We start from the raw sequence: 24,036 nt of genomic DNA, 5'->3' as shown, positions 1-24,036 counted from the left end.
TAATCTGTGTGAAGTTGAAATTATTATACTTGGACAAATAATATATTATATTATTTTTCACTTTTGTATTGTTTTAATTTATTTTATATTTTGCTTGGGATAAAACACTTTTACGGTGTTTAATTTATTTTAGATTTGATTTGGAATCATTTATTTAAATTTTTATTACTTGATTATGTAATTAGTTTTGTGAGAAATTGATTTTATTAGAAATTACAGTGATAAATTAATAAATTAAAATTAAGTTTCGGGTCATTTCGGGTCGACCCGCCGCCCCGTAAACCTGAAATTTTCGGGTTCGGGTCAGCATACCTGACCCGTCACGGGTTGGCGGGTCGGGGTTCGGGTCAACAGATTTTCTGGCGGGTCTGTTGACCCGAACCCGACCCGCCAACCTGATTTGGACCCGAATTGCCACCCCTAACTGCAAGCGTGAAGGATTGATTTCATGATAATTTAGAGTTGCGGGATGAGGGAAAAAAACAGGGTGCAAATCAATAACAAAAAAAAATATAAAGTAAATAAATAAAAGGATAAGAGGAAAATGCTTGAATTGACGCTTAAAATGAATTTCGGTCTAGAAAAGCCACACTGCTTCGCAGGACGGGGTAGTTTAAAAGAATAAAGCGAAAGGAACATGGCGGGTGCGATCATACCAGCACTAATGCACCGGATCCCATCAGAACTCCGAAGTTAAGCGTGCTTGGGCGAGAGTAGTACTAGGATGGGTGACCCCCTGGGAAGTCCTCGTGTTGCACCCCTCTCTTTTTTGTTTCGAAATCCAAATTTCCTATTCGTTCTTTATCCTGTAGTAATTTAGCTCCGTCGGAACGATTGCTTAATATTTTGCTTCTTGTCGAAGCGTGAAGGAGGATCTGAAGGCGCGAGACAAATCAGGAACGGTACGGCTCGATCAAAGCCCGGATCGTCGCTCAAATTTGTCGGCGCAAATGTATCACCGCAACTAGGGGTGGCAATTTTCGACACGACCTGAAAACACGACACGAACCTAACACGAAATTAATGGGTTTGGGTTGAGGTTTCGGGAATTCGGGTTGGACCCGATGAACCCGAAAAGAAAACCGGTCGATTTCGGGTCAACCCGTGGTGACCTGATATGACCCGATATGACCCGTTTACGAATTAAAAATAATTTAATAAACATAAAAATAATTTTATCTAACTAAACTAAGTTATTCTTTTTTTCAAAGGCATTAATTACTTAATCCTAAACGAATTTATTTAATTTGTGTGAAGTTGAAATTATTATACTTGGACAAATAATATATTATATTATTTTTCACTTTTGTATAGTTTTAATTTATTTTATATTTTGCTTGGGATAAAACACTTTTACGGTGTTTAATTTATTTTAGATTTGATTTGGAATCATTTATTTAAATTTTTATTACTTGATTATGTAATTAGTTTTGTGAGAAATTGATTTTATCAGAAATTACAGTGATAAATTAATAAATTAAAATTAAGTTTCGGGTCATTTCGGGTCGACCCGCCGCCCCGTAAACCTGAAATTTTCGGGTTCGGGTCAGCATACCTGACCCGTCACGGGTTGGCGGGTCGGGGTTCGGGTCAACAGATTTTCTGGCGGGTCTGTTGACCCGAACCCGACCCGCCAACCTGATTTGGACCCGAATTGCCACCCCTAACTGCAAGCGTGAAGGATTGATTTCATGATAATTTAGAGTTGCGGGATGAGGGAAAAAAACAGGGTGCAAATCAATAACAAAAAAAAATATAAAGTAAATAAATAAAAGGATAAGAGGAAAATGCTTGAATTGACGCTTAAAATGAATTTCGGTCTATAAAAGCCACACTGCTTCGCAGGACGGGGTAGTTTAAAAGAATAAAGCGAAAGGAACATGGCGGGTGCGATCATACCAGCACTAATGCACCGGATCCCATCAGAACTCCGAAGTTAAGCGTGCTTGGGCGAGAGTAGTACTAGGATGGGTGACCCCCTGGGAAGTCCTCGTGTTGCACCCCTCTCTTTTTTGTTTCGAAATCCAAATTTCCTATTCGTTCTTTATCCTGTAGTAATTTAGCTCCGTCGGAACGATTGCTTAATATTTTGCTTCTTGTCGAAGCGTGAAGGAGGATCTGAAGGCGCGAGACAAATCAGGAACGGTACGGCTCGATCAAAGCCCGGATCGTCGCTCAAATTTGTCGGCGCAAATGTATCACCGCAACTAGGGGTGGCAATTTTCGACACGACCTGAAAACACGACACGAACCTAACACGAAATTAATGGGTTTGGGTTGAGGTTTCGGGAATTCGGGTCAGAATCGGGTTGGACCCGATGAACCCGAAAAGAAAACCGGTCGATTCCGGGTCAACCAGTGGTGACCTGATATGACCCGTTTACGAATTAAAAATAATTTAATAAACATAAAAATAATTTTATCTAACTAAACTAAGTTATTCTTTTTTTCAAAGGCATTAATTACTTAATCCTAAACGAATTTATTTAATTTGTGTGAAGTTGAAATTATTATACTTGGACAAATAATATATTATATTATTTTTCACTTTTGTATTGTTTTAATTTATTTTATATTTTGCTTGGGATAAAACACTTTTACGGTGTTTAATTTATTTTAGATTTGATTTGGAATCATTTATTTAAATTTTTATTACTTGATTATGTAATTAGTTTTGTGAGAAATTGATTTTATTAGAAATTACAGTGATAAATTAATAAATTAAAATTAAGTTTCGGGTCATTTCGGGTCGACCCGCCGCCCCGTAAACCTGAAATTTTCGGTTTCGGGTCAGCATACCTGACCCGTCACGGGTTGGCGGGTCGGGGTTCGGGTCAACAGATTTTCTGGCGGGTCTGTTGACCCGAACCCGACCCGCCAACCTGATTTGGACCCGAATTGCCACCCCTAACTGCAAGCGTGAAGGATTGATTTCATGATAATTTAGAGTTGCGGGATGAGGGAAAAAAACAGGGTGCAAATCAATAACAAAAAAAAATATAAAGTAAATAAATAAAAGGATAAGAGGAAAATGCTTGAATTGACGCTTAAAATGAATTTCGGTCTAGAAAAGCCACACTGCTTCGCAGGACGGGGTAGTTTAAAAGAATAAAGCGAAAGGAACATGGCGGGTGCGATCATACCAGCACTAATGCACCGGATCCCATCAGAACTCCGAAGTTAAGCGTGCTTGGGCGAGAGTAGTACTAGGATGGGTGACCCCCTGGGAAGTCCTCGTGTTGCACCCCTCTCTTTTTTGTTTCGAAATCCAAATTTCCTATTCGTTCTTTATCCTGTAGTAATTTAGCTCCGTCGGAACGATTGCTTAATATTTTGCTTCTTGTCGAAGCGTGAAGGAGGATCTGAAGGCGCGAGACAAATCAGGAACGGTACGGCTCGATCAAAGCCCGGATCGTCGCTCAAATTTGTCGGCGCAAATGTATCACCGCAACTAGGGGTGGCAATTTTCGACACGACCTGAAAACACGACACGAACCTAACACGAAATTAATGGGTTTGGGTTGAGGTTTCGGGAATTCGGGTCAGAATCGGGTTGGACCCGATGAACCCGAAAAAAAAACCGGTCGATTTCGGGTCAACCCGTGGTGACCTGATATGACCCGTTTACGAATTAAAAATAATTTAATAAACATAAAAATAATTTTATCTAACTAAACTAAGTTATTCTTTTTTTCAAAGGCATTAATTACTTAATCCTAAACGAATTTATTTAATTTGTGTGAAGTTGAAATTATTATACTTGGACAAATAATATATTATATTATTTTTCACTTTTGTATAGTTTTAATTTATTTTATATTTTGCTTGGGATAAAACACTTTTACGGTGTTTAATTTATTTTAGATTTGATTTGGAATCATTTATTTAAATTTTTATTACTTGATTATGTAATTAGTTTTGTGAGAAATTGATTTTATCAGAAATTACAGTGATAAATTAATAAATTAAAATTAAGTTTCGGGTCATTTCGGGTCGACCCGCCGCCCCGTAAACCTGAAATTTTCGGGTTCGGGTCAGCATACCTGACCCGTCACGGGTTGGCGGGTCGGGGTTCGGGTCAACAGATTTTCTGGCGGGTCTGTTGACCCGAACCCGACCCGCCAACCTGATTTGGACCCGAATTGCCACCCCTAACTGCAAGCGTGAAGGATTGATTTCATGATAATTTAGAGTTGCGGGATGAGGGAAAAAAACAGGGTGCAAATCAATAACAAAAAAAAATATAAAGTAAATAAATAAAAGGATAAGAGGAAAATGCTTGAATTGACGCTTAAAATGAATTTCGGTCTAGAAAAGCCACACTGCTTCGCAGGACGGGGTAGTTTAAAAGAATAAAGCGAAAGGAACATGGCGGGTGCGATCATACCAGCACTAATGCACCGGATCCCATCAGAACTCCGAAGTTAAGCGTGCTTGGGCGAGAGTAGTACTAGGATGGGTGACCCCCTGGGAAGTCCTCGTGTTGCACCCCTCTCTTTTTTGTTTCGAAATCCAAATTTCCTATTCGTTCTTTATCCTGTAGTAATTTAGCTCCGTCGGAACGATTGCTTAATATTTTGCTTCTTGTCGAAGCGTGAAGGAGGATCTGAAGGCGCGAGACAAATCAGGAACGGTACGGCTCGATCAAAGCCCGGATCGTCGCTCAAATTTGTCGGCGCAAATGTATCACCGCAACTAGGGGTGGCAATTTTCGACACGACCTGAAAACACGACACGAACCTAACACGAAATTAATGGGTTTGGGTTGAGGTTTCGGGAATTCGGGTCAGAATCGGGTTGGACCCGATGAACCCGAAAAGAAAACCGGTCGATTCCGGGTCAACCAGTGGTGACCTGATATGACCCGTTTACGAATTAAAAATAATTTAATAAACATAAAAATAATTTTATCTAACTAAACTAAGTTATTCTTTTTTTCAAAGGCATTAATTACTTAATCCTAAACGAATTTATTTAATTTGTGTGAAGTTGAAATTATTATACTTGGACAAATAATATATTATATTATTTTTCACTTTTGTATTGTTTTAATTTATTTTATATTTTGCTTGGGATAAAACACTTTTACGGTGTTTAATTTATTTTAGATTTGATTTGGAATCATTTATTTAAATTTTTATTACTTGATTATGTAATTAGTTTTGTGAGAAATTGATTTTATTAGAAATTACAGTGATAAATTAATAAATTAAAATTAAGTTTCGGGTCATTTCGGGTCGACCCGCCGCCCCGTAAACCTGAAATTTTCGGTTTCGGGTCAGCATACCTGACCCGTCACGGGTTGGCGGGTCGGGGTTCGGGTCAACAGATTTTCTGGCGGGTCTGTTGACCCGAACCCGACCCGCCAACCTGATTTGGACCCGAATTGCCACCCCTAACTGCAAGCGTGAAGGATTGATTTCATGATAATTTAGAGTTGCGGGATGAGGGAAAAAAACAGGGTGCAAATCAATAACAAAAAAAAATATAAAGTAAATAAATAAAAGCATAAGAGGAAAATGCTTGAATTGACGCTTAAAATGAATTTCGGTCTAGAAAAGCCACACTGCTTCGCAGGACGGGGTAGTTTAAAAGAATAAAGCGAAAGGAACATGGCGGGTGCGATCATACCAGCACTAATGCACCGGATCCCATCAGAACTCCGAAGTTAAGCGTGCTTGGGCGAGAGTAGTACTAGGATGGGTGACCCCCTGGGAAGTCCTCGTGTTGCACCTCTCTCTTTTTTGTTTCGAAATCCAAATTTCCTATTCGTTCTTTATCCTGTAGTAATTTAGCTCCGTCGGAACGATTGCTTAATATTTTGCTTCTTGTCGAAGCGTGAAGGAGGATCTGAAGGCGCGAGACAAATCAGGAACGGTACGGCTCGATCAAAGCCCGGATCGTCGCTCAAATTTGTCGGCGCAAATGTATCACCGCAACTAGGGGTGGCAATTTTCGACACGACCTGAAAACACGACACGAACCTAACACGAAATTAATGGGTTTGGGTTGAGGTTTCGGGAATTCGGGTCAGAATCGGGTTGGACCCGATGAACCCGAAAAGAAAACCGGTCGATTTCGGGTCAACCCGTGGTGACCTGATATGACCCGTTTACGAATTAAAAATAATTTAATAAACATAAAAATAATTTTATCTAACTAAACTAAGTTATTCTTTTTTTCAAAGGCATTAATTACTTAATCCTAAACGAATTTATTTAATTTGTGTGAAGTTGAAATTATTATACTTGGACAAATAATATATTATATTATTTTTCACTTTTGTATAGTTTTAATTTATTTTATATTTTGCTTGGGATAAAACACTTTTACGGTGTTTAATTTATTTTAGATTTGATTTGGAATCATTTATTTAAATTTTTATTACTTGATTATGTAATTAGTTTTGTGAGAAATTGATTTTATCAGAAATTACAGTGATAAATTAATAAATTAAAATTAAGTTTCGGGTCATTTCGGGTCGACCCGCCGCCCCGTAAACCTGAAATTTTCGGGTTCGGGTCAGCATACCTGACCCGTCACGGGTTGGCGGGTCGGGGTTCGGGTCAACAGATTTTCTGGCGGGTCTGTTGACCCGAACCCGACCCGCCAACCTGATTTGGACCCGAATTGCCACCCCTAACTGCAAGCGTGAAGGATTGATTTCATGATAATTTAGAGTTGCGGGATGAGGGAAAAAAACAGGGTGCAAATCAATAACAAAAAAAAATATAAAGTAAATAAATAAAAGGATAAGAGGAAAATGCTTGAATTGACGCTTAAAATGAATTTCGGTCTATAAAAGCCACACTGCTTCGCAGGACGGGGTAGTTTAAAAGAATAAAGCGAAAGGAACATGGCGGGTGCGATCATACCAGCACTAATGCACCGGATCCCATCAGAACTCCGAAGTTAAGCGTGCTTGGGCGAGAGTAGTACTAGGATGGGTGACCCCCTGGGAAGTCCTCGTGTTGCACCCCTCTCTTTTTTGTTTCGAAATCCAAATTTCCTATTCGTTCTTTATCCTGTAGTAATTTAGCTCCGTCGGAACGATTGCTTAATATTTTGCTTCTTGTCGAAGCGTGAAGGAGGATCTGAAGGCGCGAGACAAATCAGGAACGGTACGGCTCGATCAAAGCCCGGATCGTCGCTCAAATTTGTCGGCGCAAATGTATCACCGCAACTAGGGGTGGCAATTTTCGACACGACCTGAAAACACGACACGAACCTAACACGAAATTAATGGGTTTGGGTTGAGGTTTCGGGAATTCGGGTCAGAATCGGGTTGGACCCGATGAACCCGAAAAGAAAACCGGTCGATTCCGGGTCAACCAGTGGTGACCTGATATGACCCGTTTACGAATTAAAAATAATTTAATAAACATAAAAATAATTTTATCTAACTAAACTAAGTTATTCTTTTTTTCAAAGGCATTAATTACTTAATCCTAAACGAATTTATTTAATTTGTGTGAAGTTGAAATTATTATACTTGGACAAATAATATATTATATTATTTTTCACTTTTGTATTGTTTTAATTTATTTTATATTTTGCTTGGGATAAAACACTTTTACGGTGTTTAATTTATTTTAGATTTGATTTGGAATCATTTATTTAAATTTTTATTACTTGATTATGTAATTAGTTTTGTGAGAAATTGATTTTATTAGAAATTACAGTGATAAATTAATAAATTAAAATTAAGTTTCGGGTCATTTCGGGTCGACCCGCCGCCCCGTAAACCTGAAATTTTCGGTTTCGGGTCAGCATACCTGACCCGTCACGGGTTGGCGGGTCGGGGTTCGGGTCAACAGATTTTCTGGCGGGTCTGTTGACCCGAACCCGACCCGCCAACCTGATTTGGACCCGAATTGCCACCCCTAACTGCAAGCGTGAAGGATTGATTTCATGATAATTTAGAGTTGCGGGATGAGGGAAAAAAACAGGGTGCAAATCAATAACAAAAAAAAATATAAAGTAAATAAATAAAAGGATAAGAGGAAAATGCTTGAATTGACGCTTAAAATGAATTTCGGTCTAGAAAAGCCACACTGCTTCGCAGGACGGGGTAGTTTAAAAGAATAAAGCGAAAGGAACATGGCGGGTGCGATCATACCAGCACTAATGCACCGGATCCCATCAGAACTCCGAAGTTAAGCGTGCTTGGGCGAGAGTAGTACTAGGATGGGTGACCCCCTGGGAAGTCCTCGTGTTGCACCCCTCTCTTTTTTGTTTCGAAATCCAAATTTCCTATTCGTTCTTTATCCTGTAGTAATTTAGCTCCGTCGGAACGATTGCTTAATATTTTGCTTCTTGTCGAAGCGTGAAGGAGGATCTGAAGGCGCGAGACAAATCAGGAACGGTACGGCTCGATCAAAGCCCGGATCGTCGCTCAAATTTGTCGGCGCAAATGTATCACCGCAACTAGGGGTGGCAATTTTCGACACGACCTGAAAACACGACACGAACCTAACACGAAATTAATGGGTTTGGGTTGAGGTTTCGGGAATTCGGGTCAGAATCGGGTTGGACCCGATGAACCCGAAAAGAAAACCGGTCGATTTCGGGTCAACCCGTGGTGACTTGATATGACCCGTTTACGAATTAAAAATAATTTAATAAACATAAAAATAATTTTATCTAACTAAACTAAGTTATTCTTTTTTTCAAAGGCATTAATTACTTAATCCTAAACGAATTTATTTAATTTGTGTGAAGTTGAAATTATTATACTTGGACAAATAATATATTATATTATTTTTCACTTTTGTATAGTTTTAATTTATTTTATATTTTGCTTGGGATAAAACACTTTTACGGTGTTTAATTTATTTTAGATTTGATTTGGAATCATTTATTTAAATTTTTATTACTTGATTATGTAATTAGTTTTGTGAGAAATTGATTTTATCAGAAATTACAGTGATAAATTAATAAATTAAAATTAAGTTTCGGGTCATTTCGGGTCGACCCGCCGCCCCGTAAACCTGAAATTTTCGGGTTCGGGTCAGCATACCTGACCCGTCACGGGTTGGCGGGTCGGGGTTCGGGTCAACAGATTTTCTGGCGGGTCTGTTGACCCGAACCCGACCCGCCAACCTGATTTGGACCCGAATTGCCACCCCTAACTGCAAGCGTGAAGGATTGATTTCATGATAATTTAGAGTTGCGGGATGAGGGAAAAAAACAGGGTGCAAATCAATAACAAAAAAAAATATAAAGTAAATAAATAAAAGGATAAGAGGAAAATGCTTGAATTGACGCTTAAAATGAATTTCGGTCTAGAAAAGCCACACTGCTTCGCAGGACGGGGTAGTTTAAAAGAATAAAGCGAAAGGAACATGGCGGGTGCGATCATACCAGCACTAATGCACCGGATCCCATCAGAACTCCGAAGTTAAGCGTGCTTGGGCGAGAGTAGTACTAGGATGGGTGACCCCCTGGGAAGTCCTCGTGTTGCACCCCTCTCTTTTTTGTTTCGAAATCCAAATTTCCTATTCGTTCTTTATCCTGTAGTAATTTAGCTCCGTCGGAACGATTGCTTAATATTTTGCTTCTTGTCGAAGCGTGAAGGAGGATCTGAAGGCGCGAGACAAATCAGGAACGGTACGGCTCGATCAAAGCCCGGATCGTCGCTCAAATTTGTCGGCGCAAATGTATCACCGCAACTAGGGGTGGCAATTTTCGACACGACCTGAAAACACGACACGAACCTAACACGAAATTAATGGGTTTGGGTTGAGGTTTCGGGAATTCGGGTCAGAATCGGGTTGGACCCGATGAACCCGAAAAGAAAACCGGTCGATTCCGGGTCAACCAGTGGTGACCTGATATGACCCGTTTACGAATTAAAAATAATTTAATAAACATAAAAATAATTTTATCTAACTAAACTAAGTTATTCTTTTTTTCAAAGGCATTAATTACTTAATCCTAAACGAATTTATTTAATTTGTGTGAAGTTGAAATTATTATACTTGGACAAATAATATATTATATTATTTTTCACTTTTGTATTGTTTTAATTTATTTTATATTTTGCTTGGGATAAAACACTTTTACGGTGTTTAATTTATTTTAGATTTGATTTGGAATCATTTATTTAAATTTTTATTACTTGATTATGTAATTAGTTTTGTGAGAAATTGATTTTATTAGAAATTACAGTGATAAATTAATAAATTAAAATTAAGTTTCGGGTCATTTCGGGTCGACCCGCCGCCCCGTAAACCTGAAATTTTCGGTTTCGGGTCAGCATACCTGACCCGTCACGGGTTGGCGGGTCGGGGTTCGGGTCAACAGATTTTCTGGCGGGTCTGTTGACCCGAACCCGACCCGCCAACCTGATTTGGACCCGAATTGCCACCCCTAACTGCAAGCGTGAAGGATTGATTTCATGATAATTTAGAGTTGCGGGATGAGGGAAAAAAACAGGGTGCAAATCAATAACAAAAAAAAATATAAAGTAAATAAATAAAAGGATAAGAGGAAAATGCTTGAATTGACGCTTAAAATGAATTTCGGTCTAGAAAAGCCACACTGCTTCGCAGGACGGGGTAGTTTAAAAGAATAAAGCGAAAGGAACATGGCGGGTGCGATCATACCAGCACTAATGCACCGGATCCCATCAGAACTCCGAAGTTAAGCGTGCTTGGGCGAGAGTAGTACTAGGATGGGTGACCCCCTGGGAAGTCCTCGTGTTGCACCCCTCTCTTTTTTGTTTCGAAATCCAAATTTCCTATTCGTTCTTTATCCTGTAGTAATTTAGCTCCGTCGGAACGATTGCTTAATATTTTGCTTCTTGTCGAAGCGTGAAGGAGGATCTGAAGGCGCGAGACAAATCAGGAACGGTACGGCTCGATCAAAGCCCGGATCGTCGCTCAAATTTGTCGGCGCAAATGTATCACCGCAACTAGGGGTGGCAATTTTCGACACGACCTGAAAACACGACACGAACCTAACACGAAATTAATGGGTTTGGGTTGAGGTTTCGGGAATTCGGGTCAGAATCGGGTTGGACCCGATGAACCCGAAAAGAAAACCGGTCGATTTCGGGTCAACCCGTGGTGACTTGATATGACCCGTTTACGAATTAAAAATAATTTAATAAACATAAAAATAATTTTATCTAACTAAACTAAGTTATTCTTTTTTTCAAAGGCATTAATTACTTAATCCTAAACGAATTTATTTAATTTGTGTGAAGTTGAAATTATTATACTTGGACAAATAATATATTATATTATTTTTCACTTTTGTATAGTTTTAATTTATTTTATATTTTGCTTGGGATAAAACACTTTTACGGTGTTTAATTTATTTTAGATTTGATTTGGAATCATTTATTTAAATTTTTATTACTTGATTATGTAATTAGTTTTGTGAGAAATTGATTTTATCAGAAATTACAGTGATAAATTAATAAATTAAAATTAAGTTTCGGGTCATTTCGGGTCGACCCGCCGCCCCGTAAACCTGAAATTTTCGGGTTCGGGTCAGCATACCTGACCCGTCACGGGTTGGCGGGTCGGGGTTCGGGTCAACAGATTTTCTGGCGGGTCTGTTGACCCGAACCCGACCCGCCAACCTGATTTGGACCCGAATTGCCACCCCTAACTGCAAGCGTGAAGGATTGATTTCATGATAATTTAGAGTTGCGGGATGAGGGAAAAAAACAGGGTGCAAATCAATAACAAAAAAAAATATAAAGTAAATAAATAAAAGGATAAGAGGAAAATGCTTGAATTGACGCTTAAAATGAATTTCGGTCTAGAAAAGCCACACTGCTTCGCAGGACGGGGTAGTTTAAAAGAATAAAGCGAAAGGAACATGGCGGGTGCGATCATACCAGCACTAATGCACCGGATCCCATCAGAACTCCGAAGTTAAGCGTGCTTGGGCGAGAGTAGTACTAGGATGGGTGACCCCCTGGGAAGTCCTCGTGTTGCACCCCTCTCTTTTTTGTTTCGAAATCCAAATTTCCTATTCGTTCTTTATCCTGTAGTAATTTAGCTCCGTCGGAACGATTGCTTAATATTTTGCTTCTTGTCGAAGCGTGAAGGAGGATCTGAAGGCGCGAGACAAATCAGGAACGGTACGGCTCGATCAAAGACCGGATCGTCGCTCAAATTTGTCGGCGCAAATGTATCACCGCAACTAGGGGTGGCAATTTTCGACACGACCTGAAAACACGACACGAACCTAACACGAAATTAATGGGTTTGGGTTGAGGTTTCGGGAATTCGGGTCAGAATCGGGTTGGACCCGATGAACCCGAAAAGAAAACCGGTCGATTTCGGGTCAACCCGTGGTGACCTGATATGACCCGTTTACGAATTAAAAATAATTTAATAAACATAAAAATAATTTTATCTAACTAAACTAAGTTATTCTTTTTTTCAAAGGCATTAATTACTTAATCCTAAACGAATTTATTTAATTTGTGTGAAGTTGAAATTATTATACTTGGACAAATAATATATTATATTATTTTTCACTTTTGTATTGTTTTAATTTATTTTATATTTTGCTTGGGATAAAACACTTTTACGGTGTTTAATTTATTTTAGATTTGATTTGGAATCATTTATTTAAATTTTTATTACTTGATTATGTAATTAGTTTTGTGAGAAATTGATTTTATCAGAAATTACAGTGATAAATTAATAAATTAAAATTAAGTTTCGGGTCATTTCGGGTCGACCCGCCGCCCCGTAAACCTGAAATTTTCGGGTTCGGGTCAGCATACCTGACCCGTCACGGGTTGGCGGGTCGGGGTTCGGGTCAACAGATTTTCTGGCGGGTCTGTTGACCCGAACCCGACCCGCCAACCTGATTTGGACCCGAATTGCCACCCCTAACTGCAAGCGTGAAGGATTGATTTCATGATAATTTAGAGTTGCGGGATGAGGGAAAAAAACAGGGTGCAAATCAATAACAAAAAAAAATATAAAGTAAATAAATAAAAGGATAAGAGGAAAATGCTTGAATTGACGCTTAAAATGAATTTCGGTCTAGAAAAGCCACACTGCTTCGCAGGACGGGGTAGTTTAAAAGAATAAAGCGAAAGGAACATGGCGGGTGCGATCATACCAGCACTAATGCACCGGATCCCATCAGAACTCCGAAGTTAAGCGTGCTTGGGCGAGAGTAGTACTAGGATGGGTGACCCCCTGGGAAGTCCTCGTGTTGCACCCCTCTCTTTTTTGTTTCGAAATCCAAATTTCCTATTCGTTCTTTATCCTGTAGTAATTTAGCTCCGTCGGAACGATTGCTTAATATTTTGCTTCTTGTCGAAGCGTGAAGGAGGATCTGAAGGCGCGAGACAAATCAGGAACGGTACGGCTCGATCAAAGCCCGGATCGTCGCTCAAATTTGTCGGCGCAAATGTATCACCGCAACTAGGGGTGGCAATTTTCGACACGACCTGAAAACACGACACGAACCTAACACGAAATTAATGGGTTTGGGTTGAGGTTTCGGGAATTCGGGTCAGAATCGGGTTGGACCCGATGAACCCGAAAAGAAAACCGGTCGATTTCGGGTCAACCCGTGGTGACCTGATATGACCCGATATGACCCGTTTACGAATTAAAAATAATTTAATAAACATAAAAATAATTTTATCTAACTAAACTAAGTTATTCTTTTTTTCAAAGGCATTAATTACTTAATCCTAAACGAATTTATTTAATTTGTGTGAAGTTGAAATTATTATACTTGGACAAATAATATATTATATTATTTTTCACTTTTGTATTGTTTTAATTTATTTTATATTTTGCTTGGGATAAAACACTTTTACGGTGTTTAATTTATTTTAGATTTGATTTGGAATCATTTATTTAAATTTTTATTACTTGATTATGTAATTAGTTTTGTGAGAAATTGATTTTATTAGAAATTACAGTGATAAATTAATAAATTAAAATTAAGTTTCGGGTCATTTCGGGTCGACCCGCCGCCCCGTAAACCTGAAATTTTCGGGTTCGGGTCAGCATACCTGACCCGTCACGGGTTGGCGGGTCGGGGTTCGGGTCAACAGATTTTCTGGCGGGTCTGTTGACCCGAACCCGACCCGCCAACCTGATTTGGACCCGAATTGCCACCCCTAACTGCAAGCGTGAAGGATTGATTTCATGATAATTTAGAGTTGCGGGATGAGGGAAAAAAACAGGGTGCAAATCAATAACAAAAAAAAATATAAAGTAAATAAATAAAAGGATAAGAGGAAAATGCTTGAATTGACGCTTAAAATGAATTTCGGTCTAGAAAAACCACACTGCTTCGCAGGACGGGGTAGTTTAAAAGAATAAAGCGAAAGGAACATGGCGGGTGCGATCATACCAGCATTAATGCACCGGATCCCATCAGAACTCCGAAGTTAAGCGTGCTTGGGCGAGAGTAGTACTAGGATGGGTGACCCCCTGGGAAGTCCTCGTGTTGCACCCCTTTCTTTTTTGTTTCGAAATCCAAATTTCCTATTCGTTCTTTATCCTGTAGTAATTTAGCTCCGTCGGAACGATTGCTTAATATTTTGCTTCTTGTCGAAGCGTGAAGGAGGATCTGAAGGCGCGAGACAAATCAGGAACGGTACGGCTCGATCAAAGCCCGGATCGTCGCTCAAATTTGTCGGCGCAAATGTATCACCGCAACTAGGGGTGGCAATTTTCGACACGACCTGAAAACACGACACGAACCTAACACGAAATTAATGGGTTTGGGTTGAGGTTTCGGGAATTGGGGTTGGACCCGATGAACCCGAAAAGAAAACCGGTCGATTTCGGGTCAACCCGTGGTGACCTGATATGACCCGATATGACCTGTTTACGAATTAAAAATAATTTAATAAACATAAAAATAATTTTATCTAACTAAACTAAGTTATTCTTTTTTTCAAAGGCATTAATTACTTAATCCTAAACGAATTTATGTAATTTGTGTGAAGTTGAAATTATTATACTTGGACAAATAATATATTATATTATTTTTCACTTTTGTATTGTTTTAATTTATTTTATATTTTGCTTGGGATAAAACACTTTTACGGTGTTTAATTTATTTTAGATTTGATTTGGAATCATTTATTTAAATTTTTATTACTTGATTATGTAATTAGTTTTGTGAGAAATTGATTTTATTAGAAATTACAGTGATAAATTAATAAATTAAAATTAAGTTTCGGGTCATTTCGGGTCGACCCGCCGCCCCGTAAACCTGAAATTTTCGGGTTCGGGTCAGCATACCTGACCCGTCACGGGTTGGCGGGTCGGGGTTCGGGTCAACAGATTTTCTGGCGGGTCTGTTGACCCGAACCCGACCCGCCAACCTGATTTGGACCCGAATTGCCACCCCTAACTGCAAGCGTGAAGGATTGATTTCATGATAATTTAGAGTTGCGGGATGAGGGAAAAAAATAGGGTGCAAATCAATAACAAAAAAAAATATAAAGTAAATAAATAAAAGGATAAGAGGAAAATGCTTGAATTGACGCTTAAAATGAATTTCGGTCTAGAAAAGCCACACTGCTTCGCAGGACGGGGTAGTTTAAAAGAATAAAGCGAAAGGAACATGGCGGGTGCGATCATACCAGCACTAATGCACCGGATCCCATCAGAACTCCGAAGTTAAGCGTGCTTGGGCGAGAGTAGTACTAGGATGGGTGACCCCCTGGGAAGTCCTCGTGTTGCACCCCTCTCTTTTTTGTTTCGAAATCCAAATTTCCTATTCGTTCTTTATCCTGTAGTAATTTAGCTCCGTCGGAACGATTGCTTAATATTTTGCTTCTTGTCGAAGCGTGAAGGAGGATCTGAAGGCGCGAGACAAATCAGGAACGGTACGGCTCGATCAAAGCCCGGATCGTCGCTCAAATTTGTCGGCGCAAATGTATCACCGCAACTAGGGGTGGCAATTTTCGACACGACCTGAAAACACGACACGAACCTAACACGAAATTAATGGGTTTGGGTTGAGGTTTCGGGAATTCGGGTCAGAATCGGGTTGGACCCGATGAACCCGAAAAGAAAACCGGTCGATTTCGGGTCAACCCGTGGTGACCTGATATGACCCGATATGACCCGTTTACGAATTAAAAATAATTTAATAAACATAAAAATAATTTTATCTAACTAAACTAAGTTATTCTTTTTTTCAAAGGCATTAATTACTTAATCATAAACGAATTTATTTAATTTGTGTGAAGTTGAAATTATTATACTTGGACAAATAATATATTATATTATTTTTCACTTTTGTATTGTTTTAATTTATTTTATATTTTGCTTGGGATAAAACACTTTTACGGTGTTTAATTTATTTTAGATTTGATTTGGAATCATTTATTTAAATTTTTATTACTTGATTATGTAATTAGTTTTGTGAGAAATTGATTTTATTAGAAATTACAGTGATAAATTAATAAATTAAAATTAAGTTTCGGGTCATTTCGGGTCGACCCGCCGCCCCGTAAACCTGAAATTTTCGGTTTCGGGTCAGCATACCTGACCCGTCACGGGTTGGCGGGTCGGGGTTCGGGTCAACAGATTTTCTGGCGGGTCTGTTGACCCGAACCCGACCCGCCAACCTGATTTGGACCCGAATTGCCACCCCTAACTGCAAGCGTGAAGGATTGATTTCATGATAATTTAGAGTTGCGGGATGAGGGAAAAAAACAGGGTGCAAATCAATAACAAAAAAAAATATAAAGTAAATAAATAAAAGCATAAGAGGAAAATGCTTGAATTGACGCTTAAAATGAATTTCGGTCTAGAAAAGCCACACTGCTTCGCAGGACGGGGTAGTTTAAAAGAATAAAGCGAAAGGAACATGGCGGGTGCGATCATACCAGCACTAATGCACCGGATCCCATCAGAACTCCGAAGTTAAGCGTGCTTGGGCGAGAGTAGTACTAGGATGGGTGACCCCCTGGGAAGTCCTCGTGTTGCACCCCTCTCTTTTTTGTTTCGAAATCCAAATTTCCTATTCGTTCTTTATCCTGTAGTAATTTAGCTCCGTCGGAACGATTGCTTAATATTTTGCTTCTTGTCGAAGCGTGAAGGAGGATCTGAAGGCGCGAGACAAATCAGGAACGGTACGGCTCGATCAAAGCCCGGATCGTCGCTCAAATTTGTCGGCGCAAATGTATCACCGCAACTAGGGGTGGCAATTTTCGACACGACCTGAAAACACGACACGAACCTAACACGAAATTAATGGGTTTGGGTTGAGGTTTCGGGAATTCGGGTCAGAATCGGGTTGGACCCGATGAACCCGAAAAGAAAACCGGTCGATTTCGGGTCAACCCGTGGTGACCTGATATGACCCGTTTACGAATTAAAAATAATTTAATAAACATAAAAATAATTTTATCTAACTAAACTAAGTTATTCTTTTTTTCAAAGGCATTAATTACTTAATCCTAAACGAATTTATTTAATTTGTGTGAAGTTGAAATTATTATACTTGGACAAATAATATATTATATTATTTTTCACTTTTGTATAGTTTTAATTTATTTTATATTTTGCTTGGGATAAAACACTTTTACGGTGTTTAATTTATTTTAGATTTGATTTGGAATCATTTATTTAAATTTTTATTACTTGATTATGTAATTAGTTTTGTGAGAAATTGATTTTATCAGAAATTACAGTGATAAATTAATAAATTAAAATTAAGTTTCGGGTCATTTCGGGTCGACCCGCCGCCCCGTAAACCTGAAATTTTCGGGTTCGGGTCAGCATACCTGACCCGTCACGGGTTGGCGGGTCGGGGTTCGGGTCAACAGATTTTCTGGCGGGTCTGTTGACCCGAACCCGACCCGCCAACCTGATTTGGACCCGAATTGCCACCCCTAACTGCAAGCGTGAAGGATTGATTTCATGATAATTTAGAGTTGCGGGATGAGGGAAAAAAACAGGGTGCAAATCAATAACAAAAAAAAATATAAAGTAAATAAATAAAAGGATAAGAGGAAAATGCTTGAATTGACGCTTAAAATGAATTTCGGTCTAGAAAAGCCACACTGCTTCGCAGGACGGGGTAGTTTAAAAGAATAAAGCGAAAGGAACATGGCGGGTGCGATCATACCAGCACTAATGCACCGGATCCCATCAGAACTCCGAAGTTAAGCGTGCTTGGGCGAGAGTAGTACTAGGATGGGTGACCCCCTGGGAAGTCCTCGTGTTGCACCCCTCTCTTTTTTGTTTCGAAATCCAAATTTCCTATTCGTTCTTTATCCTGTAGTAATTTAGCTCCGTCGGAACGATTGCTTAATATTTTGCTTCTTGTCGAAGCGTGAAGGAGGATCTGAAGGCGCGAGACAAATCAGGAACGGTACGGCTCGATCAAAGCCCGGATCGTCGCTCAAATTTGTCGGCGCAAATGTATCACCGCAACTAGGGGTGGCAATTTTCGACACGACCTGAAAACACGACACGAACCTAACACGAAATTAATGGGTTTGGGTTGAGGTTTCGGGAATTCGGGTCAGAATCGGGTTGGACCCGATGAACCCGAAAAGAAAACCGGTCGATTCCGGGTCAACCAGTGGTGACCTGATATGACCCGTTTACGAATTAAAAATAATTTAATAAACATAAAAATAATTTTATCTAACTAAACTAAGTTATTCTTTTTTTCAAAGGCATTAATTACTTAATCCTAAACGAATTTATTTAATTTGTGTGAAGTTGAAATTATTATACTTGGACAAATAATATATTATATTATTTTTCACTTTTGTATTGTTTTAATTTATTTTATATTTTGCTTGGGATAAAACACTTTTACGGTGTTTAATTTATTTTAGATTTGATTTGGAATCATTTATTTAAATTTTTATTACTTGATTATGTAATTAGTTTTGTGAGAAATTGATTTTATTAGAAATTACAGTGATAAATTAATAAATTAAAATTAAGTTTCGGGTCATTTCGGGTCGACCCGCCGCCCCGTAAACCTGAAATTTTCGGTTTCGGGTCAGCATACCTGACCCGTCACGGGTTGGCGGGTCGGGGTTCGGGTCAACAGATTTTCTGGCGGGTCTGTTGACCCGAACCCGACCCGCCAACCTGATTTGGACCCGAATTGCCACCCCTAACTGCAAGCGTGAAGGATTGATTTCATGATAATTTAGAGTTGCGGGATGAGGGAAAAAAACAGGGTGCAAATCAATAACAAAAAAAAATATAAAGTAAATAAATAAAAGGATAAGAGGAAAATGCTTGAATTGACGCTTAAAATGAATTTCGGTCTAGAAAAGCCACACTGCTTCGCAGGACGGGGTAGTTTAAAAGAATAAAGCGAAAGGAACATGGCGGGTGCGATCATACCAGCACTAATGCACCGGATCCCATCAGAACTCCGAAGTTAAGCGTGCTTGGGCGAGAGTAGTACTAGGATGGGTGACCCCCTGGGAAGTCCTCGTGTTGCACCCCTCTCTTTTTTGTTTCGAAATCCAAATTTCCTATTCGTTCTTTATCCTGTAGTAATTTAGCTCCGTCGGAACGATTGCTTAATATTTTGCTTCTTGTCGAAGCGTGAAGGAGGATCTGAAGGCGCGAGACAAATCAGGAACGGTACGGCTCGATCAAAGCCCGGATCGTCGCTCAAATTTGTCGGCGCAAATGTATCACCGCAACTAGGGGTGGCAATTTTCGACACGACCTGAAAACACGACACGAACCTAACACGAAATTAATGGGTTTGGGTTGAGGTTTCGGGAATTCGGGTCAGAATCGGGTTGGACCCGATGAACCCGAAAAGAAAACCGGTCGATTTCGGGTCAACCCGTGGTGACCTGATATGACCCGTTTACGAATTAAAAATAATTTAATAAACATAAAAATAATTTTATCTAACTAAACTAAGTTATTCTTTTTTTCAAAGGCATTAATTACTTAATCCTAAACGAATTTATTTAATTTGTGTGAAGTTGAAATTATTATACTTGGACAAATAATATATTATATTATTTTTCACTTTTGTATAGTTTTAATTTATTTTATATTTTGCTTGGGATAAAACACTTTTACGGTGTTTAATTTATTTTAGATTTGATTTGGAATCATTTATTTAAATTTTTATTACTTGATTATGTAATTAGTTTTGTGAGAAATTGATTTTATCAGAAATTACAGTGATAAATTAATAAATTAAAATTAAGTTTCGGGTCATTTCGGGTCGACCCGCCGCCCCGTAAACCTGAAATTTTCGGGTTCGGGTCAGCATACCTGACCCGTCACGGGTTGGCGGGTCGGGGTTCGGGTCAACAGATTTTCTGGCGGGTCTGTTGACCCGAACCCGACCCGCCAACCTGATTTGGACCCGAATTGCCACCCCTAACTGCAAGCGTGAAGGATTGATTTCATGATAATTTAGAGTTGCGGGATGAGGGAAAAAAACAGGGTGCAAATCAATAACAAAAAAAAATATAAAGTAAATAAATAAAAGGATAAGAGGAAAATGCTTGAATTGACGCTTAAAATGAATTTCGGTCTAGAAAAGCCACACTGCTTCGCAGGACGGGGTAGTTTAAAAGAATAAAGCGAAAGGAACATGGCGGGTGCGATCATACCAGCACTAATGCACCGGATCCCATCAGAACTCCGAAGTTAAGCGTGCTTGGGCGAGAGTAGTACTAGGATGGGTGACCCCCTGGGAAGTCCTCGTGTTGCACCCCTCTCTTTTTTGTTTCGAAATCCAAATTTCCTATTCGTTCTTTATCCTGTAGTAATTTAGCTCCGTCGGAACGATTGCTTAATATTTTGCTTCTTGTCGAAGCGTGAAGGAGGATCTGAAGGCGCGAGACAAATCAGGAACGGTACGGCTCGATCAAAGCCCGGATCGTCGCTCAAATTTGTCGGCGCAAATGTATCACCGCAACTAGGGGTGGCAATTTTCGACACGACCTGAAAACACGACACGAACCTAACACGAAATTAATGGGTTTGGGTTGAGGTTTCGGGAATTCGGGTCAGAATCGGGTTGGACCCGATGAACCCGAAAAGAAAACCGGTCGATTCCGGGTCAACCAGTGGTGACCTGATATGACCCGTTTACGAATTAAAAATAATTTAATAAACATAAAAATAATTTTATCTAACTAAACTAAGTTATTCTTTTTTTCAAAGGCATTAATTACTTAATCCTAAACGAATTTATTTAATTTGTGTGAAGTTGAAATTATTATACTTGGACAAATAATATATTATATTATTTTTCACTTTTGTATAGTTTTAATTTATTTTATATTTTGCTTGGGATAAAACACTTTTACGGTGTTTAATTTATTTTAGATTTGATTTGGAATCATTTATTTAAATTTTTATTACTTGATTATGTAATTAGTTTTGTGAGAAATTGATTTTATCAGAAATTACAGTGATAAATTAATAAATTAAAATTAAGTTTCGGGTCATTTCGGGTCGACCCGCCGCCCCGTAAACCTGAAATTTTCGGGTTCGGGTCAGCATACCTGACCCGTCACGGGTTGGCGGGTCGGGGTTCGGGTCAACAGATTTTCTGGCGGGTCTGTTGACCCGAACCCGACCCGCCAACCTGATTTGGACCCGAATTGCCACCCCTAACTGCAAGCGTGAAGGATTGATTTCATGATAATTTAGAGTTGCGGGATGAGGGAAAAAAACAGGGTGCAAATCAATAACAAAAAAAAATATAAAGTAAATAAATAAAAGGATAAGAGGAAAATGCTTGAATTGACGCTTAAAATGAATTTCGGTCTAGAAAAGCCACACTGCTTCGCAGGACGGGGTAGTTTAAAAGAATAAAGCGAAAGGAATATGGCGGGTGCGATCATACCAGCACTAATGCACCGGATCCCATCAGAACTCCGAAGTTAAGCGTGCTTGGGCGAGAGTAGTACTAGGATGGGTGACCCCCTGGGAAGTCCTCGTGTTGCACCCCTCTCTTTTTTGTTTCGAAATCCAAATTTCCTATTCGTTCTTTATCCTGTAGTAATTTAGCTCCGTCGGAACGATTGCTTAATATTTTGCTTCTTGTCGAAGCGTGAAGGAGGATCTGAAGGCGCGAGACAAATCAGGAACGGTACGGCTCGATCAAAGCCCGGATCGTCGCTCAAATTTGTCGGCGCAAATGTATCACCGCAACTAGGGGTGGCAATTTTCGACACGACCTGAAAACACGACACGAACCTAACACGAAATTAATGGGTTTGGGTTGAGGTTTCGGGAATTCGGGTCAGAATCGGGTTGGACCCGATGAACCCGAAAAGAAAACCGGTCGATTCCGGGTCAACCAGTGGTGACCTGATATGACCCGTTTACGAATTAAAAATAATTTAATAAACATAAAAATAATTTTATCTAACTAAACTAAGTTATTCTTTTTTTCAAAGGCATTAATTACTTAATCCTAAACGAATTTATTTAATTTGTGTGAAGTTGAAATTATTATACTTGGACAAATAATATATTATATTATTTTTCACTTTTGTATTGTTTTAATTTATTTTATATTTTGCTTGGGATAAAACACTTTTACGGTGTTTAATTTATTTTAGATTTGATTTGGAATCATTTATTTAAATTTTTATTACTTGATTATGTAATTAGTTTTGTGAGAAATTGATTTTATTAGAAATTACAGTGATAAATTAATAAATTAAAATTAAGTTTCGGGTCATTTCGGGTCGACCCGCCGCCCCGTAAACCTGAAATTTTCGGTTTCGGGTCAGCATACCTGACCCGTCACGGGTTGGCGGGTCGGGGTTCGGGTCAACAGATTTTCTGGCGGGTCTGTTGACCCGAACCCGACCCGCCAACCTGATTTGGACCCGAATTGCCACCCCTAACTGCAAGCGTGAAGGATTGATTTCATGATAATTTAGAGTTGCGGGATGAGGGAAAAAAACAGGGTGCAAATCAATAACAAAAAAAAATATAAAGTAAATAAATAAAAGCATAAGAGGAAAATGCTTGAATTGACGCTTAAAATGAATTTCGGTCTAGAAAAGCCACACTGCTTCGCAGGACGGGGTAGTTTAAAAGAATAAAGCGAAAGGAACATGGCGGGTGCGATCATACCAGCACTAATGCACCGGATCCCATTTGTCGGCGCAAATGTATCACCGCAACTAGGGGTGGCAATTTTCGACACGACCTGAAAACACGACACGAACCTAACACGAAATTAATGGGTTTGGGTTGAGGTTTCGGGAATTCGGGTCAGAATCGGGTTGGACCCGATGAACCCGAAAAGAAAACCGGTCGATTTCGGGTCAACCCGTGGTGACCTGATATGACCCGTTTACGAATTAAAAATAATTTAATAAACATAAAAATAATTTTATCTAACTAAACTAAGTTATTCTTTTTTTCAAAGGCATTAATTACTTAATCCTAAACGAATTTATTTAATTTGTGTGAAGTTGAAATTATTATACTTGGACAAATAATATATTATATTATTTTTCACTTTTGTATAGTTTTAATTTATTTTATATTTTGCTTGGGATAAAACACTTTTACGGTGTTTAATTTATTTTAGATTTGATTTGGAATCATTTATTTAAATTTTTATTACTTGATTATGTAATTAGTTTTGTGAGAAATTGATTTTATCAGAAATTACAGTGATAAATTAATAAATTAAAATTAAGTTTCGGGTCATTTCGGGTCGACCCGCCGCCCCGTAAACCTGAAATTTTCGGGTTCGGGTCAGCATACCTGACCCGTCACGGGTTGGCGGGTCGGGGTTCGGGTCAACAGATTTTCTGGCGGGTCTGTTGACCCGAACCCGACCCGCCAACCTGATTTGGACCCGAATTGCCACCCCTAACTGCAAGCGTGAAGGATTGATTTCATGATAATTTAGAGTTGCGGGATGAGGGAAAAAAACAGGGTGCAAATCAATAACAAAAAAAAATATAAAGTAAATAAATAAAAGGATAAGAGGAAAATGCTTGAATTGACGCTTAAAATGAATTTCGGTCTAGAAAAGCCACACTGCTTCGCAGGACGGGGTAGTTTAAAAGAATAAAGCGAAAGGAACATG

General features: G+C 39.1%; 18 non-coding genes across 18 annotated transcripts; all 18 read left to right on the top strand.

The window, feature by feature from the left end:
- Positions 1–642: 642 nt before the first annotated feature.
- LOC140028140 (5S ribosomal RNA) lies at positions 643–761 on the top strand. The gene has a single exon (XR_011832089.1). It is a non-coding gene; the product is annotated as a 5S ribosomal RNA (ribosomal RNA).
- Positions 762–1,885: 1,124 nt separating this feature from the next.
- LOC140028129 (5S ribosomal RNA) lies at positions 1,886–2,004 on the top strand. Its single transcript, XR_011832078.1, has one exon. It is a non-coding gene; the product is annotated as a 5S ribosomal RNA (ribosomal RNA).
- Positions 2,005–3,129: 1,125 nt separating this feature from the next.
- On the top strand, positions 3,130–3,248 carry LOC140028117 (5S ribosomal RNA). The gene has a single exon (XR_011832066.1). It is a non-coding gene; the product is annotated as a 5S ribosomal RNA (ribosomal RNA).
- Positions 3,249–4,373: 1,125 nt separating this feature from the next.
- Positions 4,374–4,492, top strand: LOC140028106 (5S ribosomal RNA). The gene has a single exon (XR_011832055.1). It is a non-coding gene; the product is annotated as a 5S ribosomal RNA (ribosomal RNA).
- Positions 4,493–5,617: 1,125 nt separating this feature from the next.
- Positions 5,618–5,736, top strand: LOC140030634 (5S ribosomal RNA). The gene has a single exon (XR_011834549.1). It is a non-coding gene; the product is annotated as a 5S ribosomal RNA (ribosomal RNA).
- A 1,125-nt stretch (positions 5,737–6,861) lies between these two features.
- Positions 6,862–6,980, top strand: LOC140028095 (5S ribosomal RNA). Its single transcript, XR_011832044.1, has one exon. It is a non-coding gene; the product is annotated as a 5S ribosomal RNA (ribosomal RNA).
- Positions 6,981–8,105: 1,125 nt separating this feature from the next.
- LOC140028084 (5S ribosomal RNA) lies at positions 8,106–8,224 on the top strand. Its single transcript, XR_011832033.1, has one exon. It is a non-coding gene; the product is annotated as a 5S ribosomal RNA (ribosomal RNA).
- Positions 8,225–9,349: 1,125 nt separating this feature from the next.
- On the top strand, positions 9,350–9,468 carry LOC140028073 (5S ribosomal RNA). Its single transcript, XR_011832022.1, has one exon. It is a non-coding gene; the product is annotated as a 5S ribosomal RNA (ribosomal RNA).
- Positions 9,469–10,593: 1,125 nt separating this feature from the next.
- Positions 10,594–10,712, top strand: LOC140028062 (5S ribosomal RNA). Its single transcript, XR_011832010.1, has one exon. It is a non-coding gene; the product is annotated as a 5S ribosomal RNA (ribosomal RNA).
- Positions 10,713–11,837: 1,125 nt separating this feature from the next.
- On the top strand, positions 11,838–11,956 carry LOC140028051 (5S ribosomal RNA). Its single transcript, XR_011831999.1, has one exon. It is a non-coding gene; the product is annotated as a 5S ribosomal RNA (ribosomal RNA).
- Positions 11,957–13,081: 1,125 nt separating this feature from the next.
- Positions 13,082–13,200, top strand: LOC140028040 (5S ribosomal RNA). Its single transcript, XR_011831988.1, has one exon. It is a non-coding gene; the product is annotated as a 5S ribosomal RNA (ribosomal RNA).
- A 1,135-nt stretch (positions 13,201–14,335) lies between these two features.
- Positions 14,336–14,454, top strand: LOC140030298 (5S ribosomal RNA). The gene has a single exon (XR_011834212.1). It is a non-coding gene; the product is annotated as a 5S ribosomal RNA (ribosomal RNA).
- Positions 14,455–15,578: 1,124 nt separating this feature from the next.
- On the top strand, positions 15,579–15,697 carry LOC140028029 (5S ribosomal RNA). Its single transcript, XR_011831977.1, has one exon. It is a non-coding gene; the product is annotated as a 5S ribosomal RNA (ribosomal RNA).
- Positions 15,698–16,832: 1,135 nt separating this feature from the next.
- Positions 16,833–16,951, top strand: LOC140028018 (5S ribosomal RNA). The gene has a single exon (XR_011831966.1). It is a non-coding gene; the product is annotated as a 5S ribosomal RNA (ribosomal RNA).
- Positions 16,952–18,076: 1,125 nt separating this feature from the next.
- LOC140028005 (5S ribosomal RNA) lies at positions 18,077–18,195 on the top strand. Its single transcript, XR_011831953.1, has one exon. It is a non-coding gene; the product is annotated as a 5S ribosomal RNA (ribosomal RNA).
- A 1,125-nt stretch (positions 18,196–19,320) lies between these two features.
- LOC140027994 (5S ribosomal RNA) lies at positions 19,321–19,439 on the top strand. Its single transcript, XR_011831942.1, has one exon. It is a non-coding gene; the product is annotated as a 5S ribosomal RNA (ribosomal RNA).
- A 1,125-nt stretch (positions 19,440–20,564) lies between these two features.
- On the top strand, positions 20,565–20,683 carry LOC140027983 (5S ribosomal RNA). Its single transcript, XR_011831931.1, has one exon. It is a non-coding gene; the product is annotated as a 5S ribosomal RNA (ribosomal RNA).
- A 1,125-nt stretch (positions 20,684–21,808) lies between these two features.
- On the top strand, positions 21,809–21,927 carry LOC140027972 (5S ribosomal RNA). The gene has a single exon (XR_011831920.1). It is a non-coding gene; the product is annotated as a 5S ribosomal RNA (ribosomal RNA).
- The last annotated feature ends 2,109 nt before the right edge of the window (positions 21,928–24,036 follow it).

The sequence above is a fragment of the Coffea arabica genome, chromosome 11e (genome assembly GCF_036785885.1).
Source record: "Coffea arabica cultivar ET-39 chromosome 11e, Coffea Arabica ET-39 HiFi, whole genome shotgun sequence".
Taxonomy (NCBI): Eukaryota; Viridiplantae; Streptophyta; class Magnoliopsida; order Gentianales; family Rubiaceae; genus Coffea; species Coffea arabica.
This window is presented reverse-complemented; position numbering and strand designations above follow the sequence as displayed.